General features: G+C 36.4%; 1 pseudogene; it reads left to right on the top strand.

Moving 5' to 3' along the window:
* The window catches only part of LOC144456579 (vitamin K epoxide reductase complex subunit 1 pseudogene), an 81,897-nt pseudogene extending 72,370 nt beyond the window's left edge, over positions 1 to 9,527 (top strand).
* The last annotated feature ends 6,490 nt before the right edge of the window (positions 9,528 to 16,017 follow it).

The following is a 16,017-nucleotide window of genomic DNA, read 5'->3' as shown; positions in this document are numbered from 1 at the left end:
GAGGAGCTCTGAGGACCAGTCACAATGAAGCAAAGGCCTTGGTCCGGTTCCAAGGCAAAGAGGAAAATTAGCACTTGTGATTGCAGGAGCAGGGACCCTTCCTGGGTAAAGCTCAGAGCACAGACCAGAAGAACAGTGACCGCACCTCTCCCAGGAACACACCACCTTGGAAGCACCAAAAACTTGCAGAACCCCAGAACTAGTTCTAAAAATAGCAGCACAAAAAAGTCTGAAGCTTGGGAGAGTGAGTCATTCTCCCAAGGGAGAGTGGAGCAGAGTCCAACTTTAACATAAAGTTAAAAGTCAAGACATTGGCAACAACAAAAACAAAAAATAATTTGACCATGAAAAGCTCCTACGGTGATAGGGAAGAAAAAGACAACAATGTGAAAACAGCTATAAACAAAGCCTCAAAGAAAAATGCTAATTGAACTCAAGTCCAACAAGGTCATTAAAGAGATAAAAGTGGTAGAGGGAAAATTGGGAAAAGAAATGAAAGTGATGCAAGAAAATCATGAAAAGACAATTAATATGACTCAGCTATTTTCAACAATACAGTGATCCAAGGTAATGCCAAAGGACACAGGATGAAAAATGCTATCTGCCTCCAGAGAAAGAACTGATGTTGTCTGAATATAGACTGTAGCATATTATTTTTCACTTTCACAATTCCCTAAAAATTAGAATTGGGCAAGCGGAAGCTGATTACTCCATGAGACATCAGGAAACAATAAAATGAAATGAAAAAATAGGAAAAAAAATGAAATACCTCATTGGGAAAACAACTGACCTGGAAAATAAATAAAAGAGAGGTAATTTAAGAATCATTGGACTACCTGAAAACTAGATTAAAAAATAGTCTAGACATCATATTTCAAGAAATTATCAAGGAAAATTGCCCTGATATCTCAGACCCAGAGGGTAAAATAGAAATTGAAAGAATCCATTGATCACCTCCTGAAAGATTGCAAAATTAAAACTCCCAAGAATATTATAGTCAAATTCCAGATCAGATCAAAAGGAAAATATTCAAGCAGCCTGAAAGAAACAATTAAAATGTTGTTGAACCACAGTCAGAATCACTCAAGATTTAGTAGCTGCTAAGTTAAAGAAGAGGTAAACATGAAAGAGTAATCATAAGGGTATTAATGAAGTTAAGCTGTTTACATTCCTATATAGAAAAATGTTGTAAATCCCAAGAACTTCATCATTATCAGGGCAGTTAAAAGGAGTATAAAATAGACAGAGGGTGTAGATGTAAATTCATTGTTGGAATGTTTTACCAAAACAAAACCAAAAAAAAGATGAAGGGTTGAGAAAGATGGACACACTTGGAGTAGGAAGAAGGGGGAGATAGAATGGGGGTAATTATCTCACATGAAAGAGGCACACAAGGAAGAACTTTCTCAATAAAGGGGGAAAAAGAGGGTGGCAAGCACTTGTTGAACCTCACTCTCATTGAAATTGATTCAAAGAGGGGAAAATATGTACACATTCAATTTGCTATAGGAATGTAACTTACCTAGTAAGGAAATAGGAGGGGAAAAGGATAAGAGAAAGGGGTAGATGATAAAAGCAAGAACAGATTGAGGGTAAGAAGCAAAATAAACTTTTGATGAGGGACAAGAGAAAAAGAGCAAAGACAAGGAAACAGAAAAAAATAGATGGCAGGAAAAACACAATAATCACAACCGTAAATGTGAATGGGATGAACTCACTCATAAAAGGGAATCAGATAGAAGAATGGATTAGAAACCAGAGTCCAACAATATGCTGTTTATGAGACACACTTGAAACAGACACACGCAGAGTTCAGATAAAGAACTGGAGCAGAATCAAATATGCTTCATCAAAACTGAAAAAAAGGCAGGGGTAGTGATCATGATCTCAAAGTAAAAGCAAAAAATAGATCTAATTAAAAGTGAGAATTAGGGAAAGTACTTTTGCTAAAAAGTACCATAGACAATGAAATAATATCAATTTTTTTACAGCAAAGTTCTCTGGTAAAGACCTCATTTCTCAAACAGAACTGAGAACCTAGTCAAATTTACAAAAATATGAGCCATTCCCCAATTGATAAAGAGTCAAAAGATACAAATAAACAGCTGTCAGAAGAAGAAATCAGAACTATCTAAAGTCATATGAAAAAGTGCTCAAATCACTATTGATTAGAGAAAAGGTAAGTTAAAACTACTCTAAGGTGCCACCTCAACTTTATCAGAAATGATAAATGTTGGAGGGAACGAGGGGAATATCTGTATATACACACACACCCTAATCAACTGTTTGTAGCATAGTGAACTGGTCAACCATATTCTGAAGATCAATTTGGAACTTGGCCCAAGGGGCTATAAAACTGTGCATGTCCTTTGACCCAGTAATACCACTGCTAGTTCTGTATCCCAAATAGATCAAAGAAAAAGGAAAATAACCTATATGTACAAAAATATTTATAGCAGCTCTTTTTTTATGGTGAACAAAGAATTGGAAATTGAGGGACTGTTTGGGAATGGCAGAACAAGTTGTAGGATATGAATGTGATGGAGTACTATCGTGCTGTGAGAATTGTAAGGGTTTGAAATGTGTTCCTGTCTACTGCCTTACTGAGTGGCAAAAAAATTGAAAATAAAAATTAAAAAAGCTCTGACATATATTACAAATTGTCCTGGTTACTTTGTTCCCTCTTACGGCCATTGCTGCAGGCATAGGGAAAACAGCTGAGGAAGGAAATGGTTACATACTACATGCAGTCTTCATTATGTACTTTCTCTTGGCTTTTAATAATATTGATATATTTTGTTTTTAATCTCCTTTATTTCCAAATAAATTCTTTCCCCTTTCCCTAATCACCCTTGTATAAAGAATATAATTTTTTTAAAAAACCCAGTATCTAAACCAGTCATCATGTCAGCCGCGTTTGACAGCATTCAATTTTCATACCCACCCAAGGTCCTCAGCCAAGAAGAGAGGGAGATATGTTTTCTCAACCCTTCTTTGAAGCCAAGCTCAATAATCATAATTAATAACTTTCCATTTCCATTTCCATTGTTGTAATAGTTGTTTATTTGGATTTTTTGTGTGTTTCTACTTATTTCACTGCATCAATTCAAGTCTTCTGAATTTTTCATATTCATTTTTTTTACTGAGCAGTGATACTATATTACATTCATGTACTACAATCTATTTAGCCACTCCATTGACTTTTGAGTTGTTTTAGTTTACTTAAAGTTCCATTTTTTAGTCATTTAGCAATTGTGGGAGAATATCAATATTTAAGAGCCAGGCTTCTGCAGAAGCAACCTGTATGAGTTCATTAAAAGCTCTGAGTAAATTCCAAAATACAATTAAGTCTCGTCTCCTACTAATACCTATTCTAGGTCCAATGCATTCATTATACGTGGCACATACATTGTCCAAAATGCACATATTGATGGATTAGTTTAATGAGCTCATCATCTTCTTGTATGTTATAATCTGGAAAATATACATTTTTCATTTGGTAATTTTTTTCTCCCAGTGTGGATCATTAAACTTATCTCTTGTACTTTACTGGAGATTTCACTAAGCAGACTTTGTAGTGTTCTGGGCCATGATATCACTAGCAAAAATGGACTTTGGAGAGCCTCACCCTCAAAAGGAAATCTTTTCATTTGGGTCATACACCGATATGTTCCATGATGCTGGCAAGCTATTATTATGAAAATAAATTATATTTAATTATGTGATTAATGTTCAATAAAACAAAAACTACTTGTATTGACCATATGTTATTTCTATTAAACTCCAAACCGTTGCTTTCTTTATCTCTAGTCTTTGTGTATCCTACTATAGGATCAGAGAATGTAAGAATTGAAAAGAACCTTAGAGATGATGTAGTCCAACACTCCTTTTATAGAAAGGGAAACTGAGGCCCATATGAGTTATAAGTGACTTTTCCAGTATCACCCATATTGACAGAGCCATGGGGTCAGAGAAGGACTAGAACCCAGGCCTGTTGGCACTCCCTTCAATGTAGGAAGATGTAATGCATTTTGCTTTGTGTGGATGTGGAACATTTGATTCACATCATGATTCATTTTCAATTTTGTATAAATAAAGTATAAATGAGAAACAATGTGGAAGGGGAAGGAAAGGAGTTTTCCAAACAAGCAAGACCCTCAATGGCCCATATTTTGCCCCTTCCTCACAAATCTTTTCACAGAGTAACCATGGCAGCTCCTAATATTTGTGTAACCATTTTTACAGCTGTCTTGGTTTCATTTTTTTCAGTGTGCTTCAAGTCATATTTCCAATCTTCTTTAATAATTTTACAATCTTTACTGTTTGGCACTACTAAACATCTGCAAAAGGAAAGAGTCCAAGGAGAAAAGATGTTCTTTATTTAATCTTCAAAGCAATTTTGGTCTTAACCAGGATTGAAAAGCTGTGGGTAGACCTTTTTTTCATTTACAATATTGTCCTTCCCTTGTTGCAGACAATTTTCCCTTGTCCTTCTTTGGGTAAAACACTAATCTTACCCTGCAACAAGATGCAGCTGTTGTATTCATTCATAATGTTTTTGATACTGATAGGAAGCAGTCAAGACATCTCAAGTATTCAGATTTGTTTAAGAGTGCGTTAACAATTCAGTTCACTCAGAAGGGACACTGATGAAGGAATTGCAAAGGAATGTGTTTGTGACTAAGTTGGATGTTTAAAAAAAATAAATGTTTGAGAGTAATAAAGCTAGTTAAAAAGAAATCTGAATAGGGAGGCCAGCCATAATGAGTGCATTTCATTGAGAATCTAGTAGTTCTTAATTGGATTAGCAACTCTTTACCTCAGGCACTGTTTAGTAAGAACTAAAAAATGCATCAACAATTATTAAAAAACACACAATTTTTCTACTGAAAAGCTAGAATTCACAGAACATCAACAAAAGCTAACAAATAGGCTGTGAATTACTCCTTAGATCTTTCAGGGAAGGTAAATGAATTATTCAAAATGTTGATTAAACCATGGAACTGAGCAGCATTATGGGACAGACAATCTATCTCTAGGACATTTAAACACCCACAGAGAGAGGAGACCCCATTTTTTGAGGGAAGCATAGGAAATAACATGAAACAGCCAAATACCTAGGAGAAAATTAGTCCATCATTTGATAAGCATCTATTAAGAATCTGTTGTGTGCCAGATACCATGCTAAGCACTGGGGTATAAGTACAAAGAATGCAAAACAAATATCAAGTGAATAAATACAAATGCAAACAAAATAGTCAAGTAGAAGGTAGGCACTAGCAGGTGTTGGTGATGGGGATCAGGAAAAGGCAGCACTTGAGTTTTGTTTATCTTGAAGGAGAAGAGGCAAACTATGAGGGCTACATTCAGAAAGCCAGGATAAAATACCATAGCTCAGAGTAAATTTAGTCTTAACATTTACAGAGGAAGGAATTCAGATCCGAGTTCTGACACTTATTAGCCCTGTGACCTTGGCCCAAATCTCTTCACCTCTCTGAATCAGTTACTTCATCTTTAAAATAAGATGGCTGCACAGCAAATGATCTCCAAGGTCTCTTCCAGCTCTAACAGTCTATGAATCTTTGAGGAGGCCCAGGAGAGTGTAATGTTCTACCACTGGGACTATGTTGTTAAAAGCCCACCCACATTTTAGAAAAAATGTTAAAAAAAAAAAAAGGATTCTGCATTGGAGTTGAACCCTGTGTGAATTTAACCTCTAAATCAGCCGAGATTCATTATATCTCCTTCTCCTAGTGTGTTTTCAATAATAATGTGGCAGTTTAAAACTGCCAGAGATTTGTATACTGAAATTGTAAGCCAAACTTTTAAAAATCATGACAGTTCTCATCTCATAATACAACACTATGTTTTTACAAATGTGATGGATTCATAGCTACTAACCTACTGGGAATATCTTCCAAAAATATTTTAAGCATTAATGTTAATTTTATAACTTTTGATAAATGTGATTTGTTTTGAACTGACAGAACCCAATTTTTTAAAATCATAATAGTGTCTGTAAAATAAAAATGGAGAAACTAATGAATTCCTACATCATTATTTAGCATGTCATACACAAAATGCATTCCTACTTAATGTCAGGTTGTAAGAATATAAACACCCAATTAAGGACTGATATATTATTACTGTTAGTCAAAGAATTATTTGAAAAGTGGACCATTATAACATTTAAAAATATGACCAAAATCTATGTCTTAATCTTTACCAACCATTTTCTAGATCACTAGAAAGTTAGGTAAATATTTTAGATAGAAGTTTGATTGATTTAATGGAATTTAGAGAAATTCCCACCATTCTTAATACCCTCAATAGGATTTTTACAGTAGTCTCCCTCATGCCACAAAATGGATGTTTTAGAGTAAATAAATTTAAACTGCTTTAAGCAATTCTAGCCAAAAGTTAATGAGAAAACATTTTTAGTTGGGAATATAAAGATAATAATAAATCCTTCTGCCCATCATCTTCCATGCCTAAGGCAAGTGGAGAAAAAGATCAAGAAGAATGTTGCCTTGATCTTCACTTTGGAAGGTAGATCCTGTTGTTTTCTATTCCCAAGATCACATAAGATCTAAGGATAGGGCCACTGAGATCCACCATGTGTTCAGGAGAGCTAGACTAAGAGCTCTTGGCTAGGGTCATTAATGTATTTATGACACATAAATACATACACACACAAGTTCACATGTAACATTATAAAAACATATAACTTATGACCATTTCAATATATACAGTTATATATGTGTATTATGCATATTACATGTGTTTAGGCACATACATATAAGTATGTATGCATATGTGTTATGCACACACTTATCATCTTCCACTCTTAATTCGAATGGAGAAAAAAAAAACCATGAGAATATTCCCTTGATTCTCACTTTGGAAGGTAGACCCAGTTCCTTTCCATTTGGTTTCCTTTGTAATGCTATGTATTTTGTTTTCTCTGTGTAATCACATTATTGTGAGACTTCCAGAGGGGTCCATGACACAAAAAAAGATGAAATACCCCTGACCTATATTGATTCTACCATCGTGATAAGGCCAAATCCAAAGTCCCTTAGCCTTTGGAGCAGTTAATGCTAGGTTCTGAAGGAGTGGTGATAACTGGACTTACGATTAGTATCGGGTACTCCAGTGAAGAAACTTTCCATCCTCAGATGCAAATTGGCATCTGCTCTGTAACGTAAGAGTCTTAGGATATTGCCTAAGACACTGAAAGACAAAGTGAATTGCTAAGGGTGGCACAACCCATATGTTCAGAGACAGGACTTGTACCTAGTTTCCTTCCTGATTATGAGGCCAGCTCTCTATCTAGCCCCCTTAATGATCCCACCCCCATCCAGCCTCTATTAAGTCCTAGTTTAAAAGCTGGATGTCTCTCTTAAAGCAAAAAAAAAAAAAAGAGGAATAAAGGCACCAGTTCTTTGACCTCATTAATCTAAATTAGACTTTATTCTTTTTCTCCTTCAAAAATTTCACAGAATCTTCTCTCCAGCACCAAGTTCCCCCCAACAATCCCTGCTATGTTGTGGTCCCAATTGTCTATTTTTAGGCAAGTGCCATAAATTACAGATTGAGAATATAAACACAGAAAGTATTGAGCACCATCTGTAAGGCTCAAAATGTACTGCCAATTTATGGTATGAGGGTCACTGCCTTTCCCTTGACCTACAGCTTTTCTTCAGATCCCTCTGTTTATCACAGTCTTTTCTGATCACTTTCAGACTACATTCTCCTCCCAAATAGTAGCAATATTCTATTTTATACTCCTAAAATCTATTTTATACATCCTCGAGAGGCTGGCTCACTACTTCTTATAAAAATCAGACATTTACTACTGTCTTTGAAGGTACTGGGAAACATTTGGTTGAAGACCTTGGCTATCAAAGTCACATGAGGGTTTTTATAATCCTTTAGACTTCTAATTTATGATAGCCAAAAAGAAATGTCTGTTCTGGTTTCCCCAGCAATGATTCAGTGGCAGTCTAGGCAAATTTATAGGCCTGTTTGATTGCCTGTAAGGTACATGAAAATAGGAGACACACACACACTATGGAACAATTGGAGCTGGAGACTCAAATGAAGCATGAGGTATGACCAATAGTTATTTAATGATCCATTGGTTGGGGTAGAATAATCTGCAAGAAGCATCTTCAGTATGGCAGTTGGGAATAGCAATAATAACAGCACTCATAACACAGAGCTCCATATTTCTGCATCTCCAATGATCCACAAGCAACAAAAAGGACTTTGTAGAAAGTCATTATTTAGCCCTTGTTACATCCTGCTTTTTTAAAGCTTTCATTTTATTTCACAAACTAACATAAAGTAAAATATTATTCTCCTGAATACCTTTGTTTCCTTTTGACTGCCACAATTTCAGAATGGACTTCCATAGTTGGTGCAGAGGCAAGCTCTGATGATAATTGGGGGTGTCAGCCACTGAGAGGTCATAAGTTTCACTCAGCTAAAAGGGGGGCTTGTGGGAAAATCTGGATTTGCCAACTGGCAATTCTATCTCTCAAAAGAGGTAATATAGAAAAATTTTTATCTGGGTTACCTCCTGGAAGGAAGAACTGATTTTAAAAAAATCCCTCTTTTATGTAACTGCTAAATTTAAAGAATATACTCCTTTAGTTGGAATGTGTTCCTTCTGGAAAACTTACAAAAGTCAATCTTTTATCATGTTTAGAATTTTTTTCTATTTTCCATCCGAAAAATCATCCTTTTTTTCCCCAACTCAGACAACTTTTGTCTTCAGCTAGTGCCTTAAATCTGAAGAATCACATGTACCTCTGTAAAACAGTTTAGAAGAGCCACAGTCCAAGTGAGAGTTTTATTACTTTGGCCATAAAAGTTATCACTGACTCTATTCAATTCAATAGGCATTTATTAAGTACCTACTGCACCGGGGATAAAAATAAGAACTGACATTGATATAGCACTTTAAGATTTATAAAGAGTCTCGGTTCTGGCTTCTGCGCTTTGGCTGCCTCGGAGAGCCACCACGGAGTCCTCTTGCAGATTCGCGGAGCCCGGGAACAGCCTAGCTCGCGCTTTGCCCAGCGGAGGCTGGTCTCTCTTCTTAAGCACTGCCCATGAAGACGAAGCGCGCAGGAGCCGGGAGTACCACACCTATTGCCACATAGGCTAGTCCATCAGTTGCTCCCACGTGTTTTCCTCCCTGTGGGGTAGGGGCTTTGAACTGGTGGAACCGTCCTGGGTCCTGACAGCATCCTGAGCCAGTCCAACAGCATCTTCCTTCTTATCTATCTTCTATAGCCAGCGGCTCCAGTGCTGTATGGGTTTCGTCAGTGTTGAGGTTCAGCTCCGTGCTTTCTCTTTTGAGTTCAGTTTACCTAGCCTGGATCTTGTTTTTTGGTGCTCTATGACTTCTCCTGGTTTGTGTCACCACCTATGCCATCAGTTTGGGCCTGGCTATACTCAACTACCAGAAGGCAATGGGGCTCTTGGGACTACAGGACCGCAATAAAAAAAGACACTGACTTCGATGACCCTAGTGGGGATCGACAAGTTCCCATACTATCAGGTACTGGAGTTTGGGTGAAGACTGAAGAATGATGGCAGGATCCATGCTCACGATTTAGTCTGTATTTGACTGTGTTCCATTAACTTTCTGTCCTTGATCTCTTCCCCTTGAATCTCTACCATATCTGCTCTTGCCTTCCACATGCAAAGACCTTCCTGGTCCCCCTTTTCCCCACCAAACAGATGAGCTGCTTCCAGGATACCTAGGAAGGCCCCTGCTCCTTGTCTCTGGAGTCACCTGCTGATTCCACCTTTTTTTTCCCCTAGCCTACCACCTCTAGGAGAAACTGGAATAAAAATTGCTTATTTATTATGGGTGGGGACAGCCTAATCAATGCTATTCAATAAAGAAAATGAGAAAGAAAGGGAAAAAAATTTTAAAGCATTTTACATATATCATCTCTCTTGACCTCACAAAACCCAGTGAGGTATACTTTGTTATAATTATTCCCCTTTTACAGATGTAAAAATTAAGTTTCATATCAGTTAAGTGAATTGCTTGTTCGAGGTCACAAGCTAATAGGTATCTGACATGGAATTTGAGCACGGGCTTTCCTGACTCCAAGTCTAGTACTTTGTCCTATGCCTACTAGTCTCTAAGATCCAAATAGATTCTGTCCTCAATGAGCTTTACATTCTACTGGGGGAAGATAATATGTACACAAATCAGTAAATACAAAGTAAATACAAAGATGGAGAGAGACAGGCCGACAGACAGACAGAAACAGAAACAGAGGCAGAGAGAGAAGGAGACAGAAAGCAGAGCCTCCTTAAAAGTAAGAATCAAGCTTGATGACCCTATTGATGCTGGCAGTAAAATCCACTTGTAATCAAATAATCATAGATAACCCTAGTATAGACAACCCCTCATACCCCAAAGAACACTCAAAGTGATCAGCCGATTTTTCTGCAAAGTTCTAAGTCAACCTCATTAGCTTGGATCATGCATTTAGAAAGAACTAGATAACTTGAACCATGTGTTATTCATAATGAACAGAAAGGACACCTAAAAAGAATGCAGGATACCCTAAACCTATACACAGATATTTAAATATTGAAGTGGCCTTCAGGTAGATAGAGAATATTATGCGTATGCCATACATAATTGGCCTTCCTGAAATTTCTACCCTCTCCAGCCCACCATACTCACAACTGACAAATGGATATTTCAACAGCACAAGTCTATATTAGTCTTCAAAAGGTTCAGTGGTTTCTTGTTGACTTTAAGATAAAGCATTTATCTCTGCTTGGGCTTTAAAGCCTTTCACCATCTCCAATCAAGGTTGGCCGTAAACTGATTTCACACTATCCATCAATTAATCATTCCATTAACTAGCATTTATTAAATACCTACTATGTGTCAGATATTGTGCAAAGTTCTGGGGATATAAAAAGAGGTGGAGAAAAAAACAGATGTCGTCACAGAGAGCTCACTGTCTAATACTGAAAACAACATGCAAATAACTATATCTGAACAAGATAAATTTCAGGCTGAATTGAAACTAATCAACAGAGGGAAGGCACTAATATCAAAGGGGACTGGGAAAGTTTTTTCATAGAAAATGAGATTTTAGTTGGTACTTGAATAAAGCCAGGCAAACAAGGAGGTGGAGATGAAGAGGAGAGAATTCTAGGAATGGAAGAGAACCAGTAAAAATGCATAGAATTGGTAGATGGAATTTCTTGTGCTAGGAACACCAAGGTCAGTGTCACTGGATCATGGAATATCTGGGGAGGAGAAAGGAGTAAGGTGCAAGAGTAGAAAAGTAGGAAAGGGAAAGGTTATCAATTAAAAACCAGGATTTTATATTTGATCCTGAAGATAAGGAGCCACTGGAATTTATCAAATAGCAGAGGGTGGGGGATGATATGGTCAGACTTGAACTTTAGGAAGATCACTTTGACAACTGAATGGAGGATGGACAGGAGTGGGAAGAGACCTTGGGGGTGAAAGAGAGTGAAGACTTGAGGATGACCCCTAGGTTTTAATCCTAGGTAACAGAGAGAATGGTGGTATCTTTGACAATGATAGCCAAGTTAGAAAAAGAGGATTGTTGGAGCTAATGAGTTGAATTTTGGACATCAATACCCTTTACCCATTCTCCATGCTATCCAAGTTGGCTCCCTTGTTGTTCTATGTACCTGTCATAGTCTCCATGTCTTTCACAGTCTGCCCTCCTCCCCTGTCATGCATGGAATATTCTTCCTCCTCATTTCCACCTCTTATAATCCCTAATTCCCTTCAAGGCTCAGCTGAAGAGCCATATCCTACTTGAAGCTTTTCTTGATTCCCTCTAAGTTGGATTTAAATTGTATATGTTTTGCATTTCTTTGATGATATCCATATTGTTCCTCCTCAGCAGAATGTAATTTCCTTGAGGGCAGGGACTGCTAACGGGTTTGTTTTTGTCATCTACACCCATTCCCCAGAATAGTGCACACACTTAACAAATGCTTATCGAATTGAATTCAATAAAACACACTCTGAGGAGCTATACAAATACTCTCAGATGGATAAAAATACAATACAATAATCATGTGCTATAAAATAGTGTTCTTATGGCTCTTATTTCTTAAGACATTGCTTAAATTAGATATTTATAGTGAAATCTGTTATTATAAGGAATCGATACTACCCCAGGGCATATTCTGAACTTCATACGAAAACATAGACAATTTCTAAACAAATTGGGATGATCTTAATAAGGTCCCCTGTTACATTCAAAACTATGTTTTGGCAATGCAAAAAAAAAATCTTACTAGATGAGTGACTGGAAAGTGTGATGAAGATTTGTCAAAATCACAAAAGAGCAATTCAAGCTGGCACTTGTAGTGTTTTTCCTGGGGAGTCCTGAATTTGAGAAATCCTAGCTAAGCCAGAGCAAACGAAGAGGAGAAGAGTCCCTGATGATTAAAAGGAGGTCACTTGCACCACTTTCCATGAAGCCTTCACCAAAGCTTCATTCCAGGGCCCAGCAAATATTCTGAGAATGACAGAGAGACAGAGAGACAGAGAATTAGGTGTTCCATGGGTTAGATGTTGGACATATACAATGTACAAATTCTTTTCCAAGGCCATAAGCCTCTACCTAACCTTTATGTTTCACTAAATCCATTTCCAGAAGAACACATCAATCAAACCTGAAGTCTCCCTATTCCCTGTCTTGCCCTTTGACTCTTAATTACCCTGTTCTCTTCTGCATGCAAGTTATAGAATCAAGAATTTTAGAATTGGAAGACCTGAAGAGTCTTTTAGTTTCATGGCTCTCAAACTTTTTCATCATGGGATTTGTTTATACTCTCAAAAATTATTAAAGACAGGGGGCAGCTAGGTGACACAGTGAATAGAGCTCTGGCCTTGGAGTCAGGAGGACCTGAGTTCAAATCCAGCCTCAGACACTTAACACTTACTAGCTGGGTGACCTTGGGCAAGTCACTTAACCCCAATTGCCTCACCAACAAAAAAAAAAATTATTGAAGACCTCCTCCCACAGAGCTTGCGTTTATGTGGATTGTATCTCTTGAAAATTATCATACTAGAATTTAAAACATCTTATTGTTATACAAATAGTTTTGACCTTGTGTACCCCATGAACGAAAAGGTCTCAGAGATCCCAGAAATCTCTGGACCCCACTTTGAGAACCACTGAATAGTCTATATCCAAAAAGAAATCTCAGTTATAGCTTAACTTACAAGTGATCATTCATCTTGTTTGAAGACCACAAATGAGGGAGAAACAGCTACTTTCTGCTTTTTGAATTGTAAAGGAGTTTTGTTTCTTCATTTCCCTGACATGAAGTATTCATGTATTTCTTTGTAAGCTTTTACCCATTGCCCCTGATTCTGCCTCCCAGGATCAAACAAAACAAGTTTAATACCTGTTCCACCTTCAAATGTCCTTCAAATGTCCTTCAAAGACTTGAAAATATGTAATACATTTCTCCTGAATAGTCTCTTCTCTAGGCTTGATACTCCTACTACTTTCAACTTATGTTCATCATGAAATAAGGCCCTTCATCACCATTATTCCTCTGAATGTTTACCATTTTATCAATATCTTTCAAAAATCATTGTGAAAAACTAAACAAGATGCTCTAGATGTGTAAGTAGATTTTGAGGTAGGTGGTATAGTGAATAGAGCACTATGTTTGGAGTCAGGAATACCCATATTTAAATCCTGCCTCAGAGACTAATAAACTGTGTAACACTGTGCAAGTCACTCAAACTTTTGAAGGTTTAATTTTCTATTGTGCAAAATGAGGAAATTAGACTAAACGCCCTCAAATGTCCCTTCCCACTCTAAACCTATTTTCCTATGACTATTACCTTCTTATTCCTGGAAGCTATACCTCTCAACACTGTTCAAGATTGCCTAGATTTTTTAACTGTGAAATCGCATTGCTTACTGGTAATAGTTATCAGTCCACAATAAACTCCCAGAATCTCTTCAGGCAATATTCCATCTAGAATCCTTCTCTAATCTCTACTTGTAAGGTTGATTTTTTAATTTAAATTTTAAAATTTATATTTATTCTATTCCTTCAAAAATCATACCCATAATTTGTTTGTCTTCTTATTCAGCTTAAGAGTTGAATTTGTTACCATACCAATCACTCTTCTTTAGGTTCATCTTTTTGCTTACTTCTTTAAAAGGTGCTTCAAGTAACCTTTTAAAAAATGACTTTATATGCATATATATATATATATATTTATATGTATGTATGTATGTATATAATATATATATGCGCAAAAAAACACTCTACCTTCTCTCTTTCCACAGTCCAAACCTCCTCAATTGCGAACAAAAGAAAAACAAAAATATTGTAACAAACATGAATAATCAAGCAAAACAAATTTGCACATTGTCCATGTAAGTCCCCCTTCCCCCTACAAAAAAGTCTCATCCTGAGCTCTGAGTCCTTCACCTCTCTATCTAAAGATATGTAGCATGCTTCATCATTACTCCTCTGGAACTGTGGTTGGTCTTTACATTGATCAGAGTGACCAATTCTTTCAAAATTGTTCATTTTTATTGTATTGCTGTCACTGTAAAAAATTTTTATACTTGTTCTGTTCATTTCACTCTATATCAGGTCACATAAATTAACCAGGTTTCTCTGAAACTATCTCCTTTAGCTTTTCTTACAGCACAGTGATATTCTATCACATTCATGTACGTAACTTGTTTAGTCATTTCCCAGTTTGTGGGCATCAATGTAGATTCCTATCCTTTACCACCTCAAAGAAAGCTCTAAATATTTTTGTGCATCCTTAGTTTGTTTTGCTTAAGACTAATCCCTCCCTTATAAATACCGTCCCAATAATTTCCCTTTCTTTCTTTTATTTCCCTGTTGAATGAGATGTATTTTTGTATCCAACTGTATGTGTGGTTATTCTTCCTTTCTTTGAATAATTAAGATGAAAGGAATATTCAAATTCAGCCACTCTCCCTACCACTCCTAATATTTGTTTGTATAAATATCTTCTTACATACTCTGATTGTGTGAGGTTTTCTCTAAACTTCCTTTCATCCCCCCGCACCAGTATTTTTCTCTTCCTTGTGCTTTTCATTCTTCTCTTAAGATCATCAAAACATAAAAATAAAACTTCCCATGCCCTCTAATTAAATTCCCTCTATGGCATTTGATATATTCAGTAGAGATGTCTATTATCTACTCATATTGAAATATAAGCAATTAATCTTTGTTTATTCCTTCATTGTTCATATTTACCTTTTTTTGTGGTTCTCCTAATTCCTATGTTTAAATTTCAAAGTTTCTATAAAGCTTTGGTCTTTTCCTAAAAAAAATTTAGAAATCTATTTCATTATGGGTCAATTTTTTCCCATTAGGATAATATTTAGTTTTGTTGGGTTAAGCTATTTGTGGCTGTACGCCTATGTCCTTTGCCTTCTGAAATATGGTATTGCAAGCTCTCCACTCCTTGAAGGTTATGGCTGCTAAATCATGTGTAATCCTGACTGTGACTCCTTGATACTTGAATTATTTCTAAGATATACACACACATACACACATATGTACATATGCATACACACATATATACATACACACCTATATATGTTTGTGTATATATGTATATATGTGTATGTGTATATGTATGTGTATGTGTGAGTGTGTGTGTGTGTGTGTGTGTGTGTGTGTGTGTGTGTGTGTGTAAGTGGAAGCTTTTGGCTATAATATTCCTGAAAGTTTCTATTTCTACTTTGCATTCTGATTCTAAGAGCTCTGGGCAGTTTTCTTCTAAGATGTTTTTGAATATGACATCTAAGCTCTTATTTTGGTTATGGAATTCAGGCAATCCAATGATTCTTACATTTTTTTCTCTTTGATTTGTTTTTGAGGTAAGTTTTTTTTACTATGAGATATTTTATGTTCCTGTATTTTTTCAGTCTTTTGAGTTTGCTTTAGTATTTCACGCTATATCAT

Source organism: Phascolarctos cinereus, unplaced genomic scaffold (genome assembly GCF_003287225.1).
Source record: "Phascolarctos cinereus isolate Bilbo 61053 unplaced genomic scaffold, phaCin_HiC Scaffold_4;HRSCAF=312, whole genome shotgun sequence".
Lineage (NCBI taxonomy): Eukaryota > Metazoa > Chordata > Mammalia > Diprotodontia > Phascolarctidae > Phascolarctos > Phascolarctos cinereus.
The sequence above is the reverse complement of the archived record's forward strand: the minus strand, read 5'-3'. Positions and strand labels throughout refer to the sequence as shown.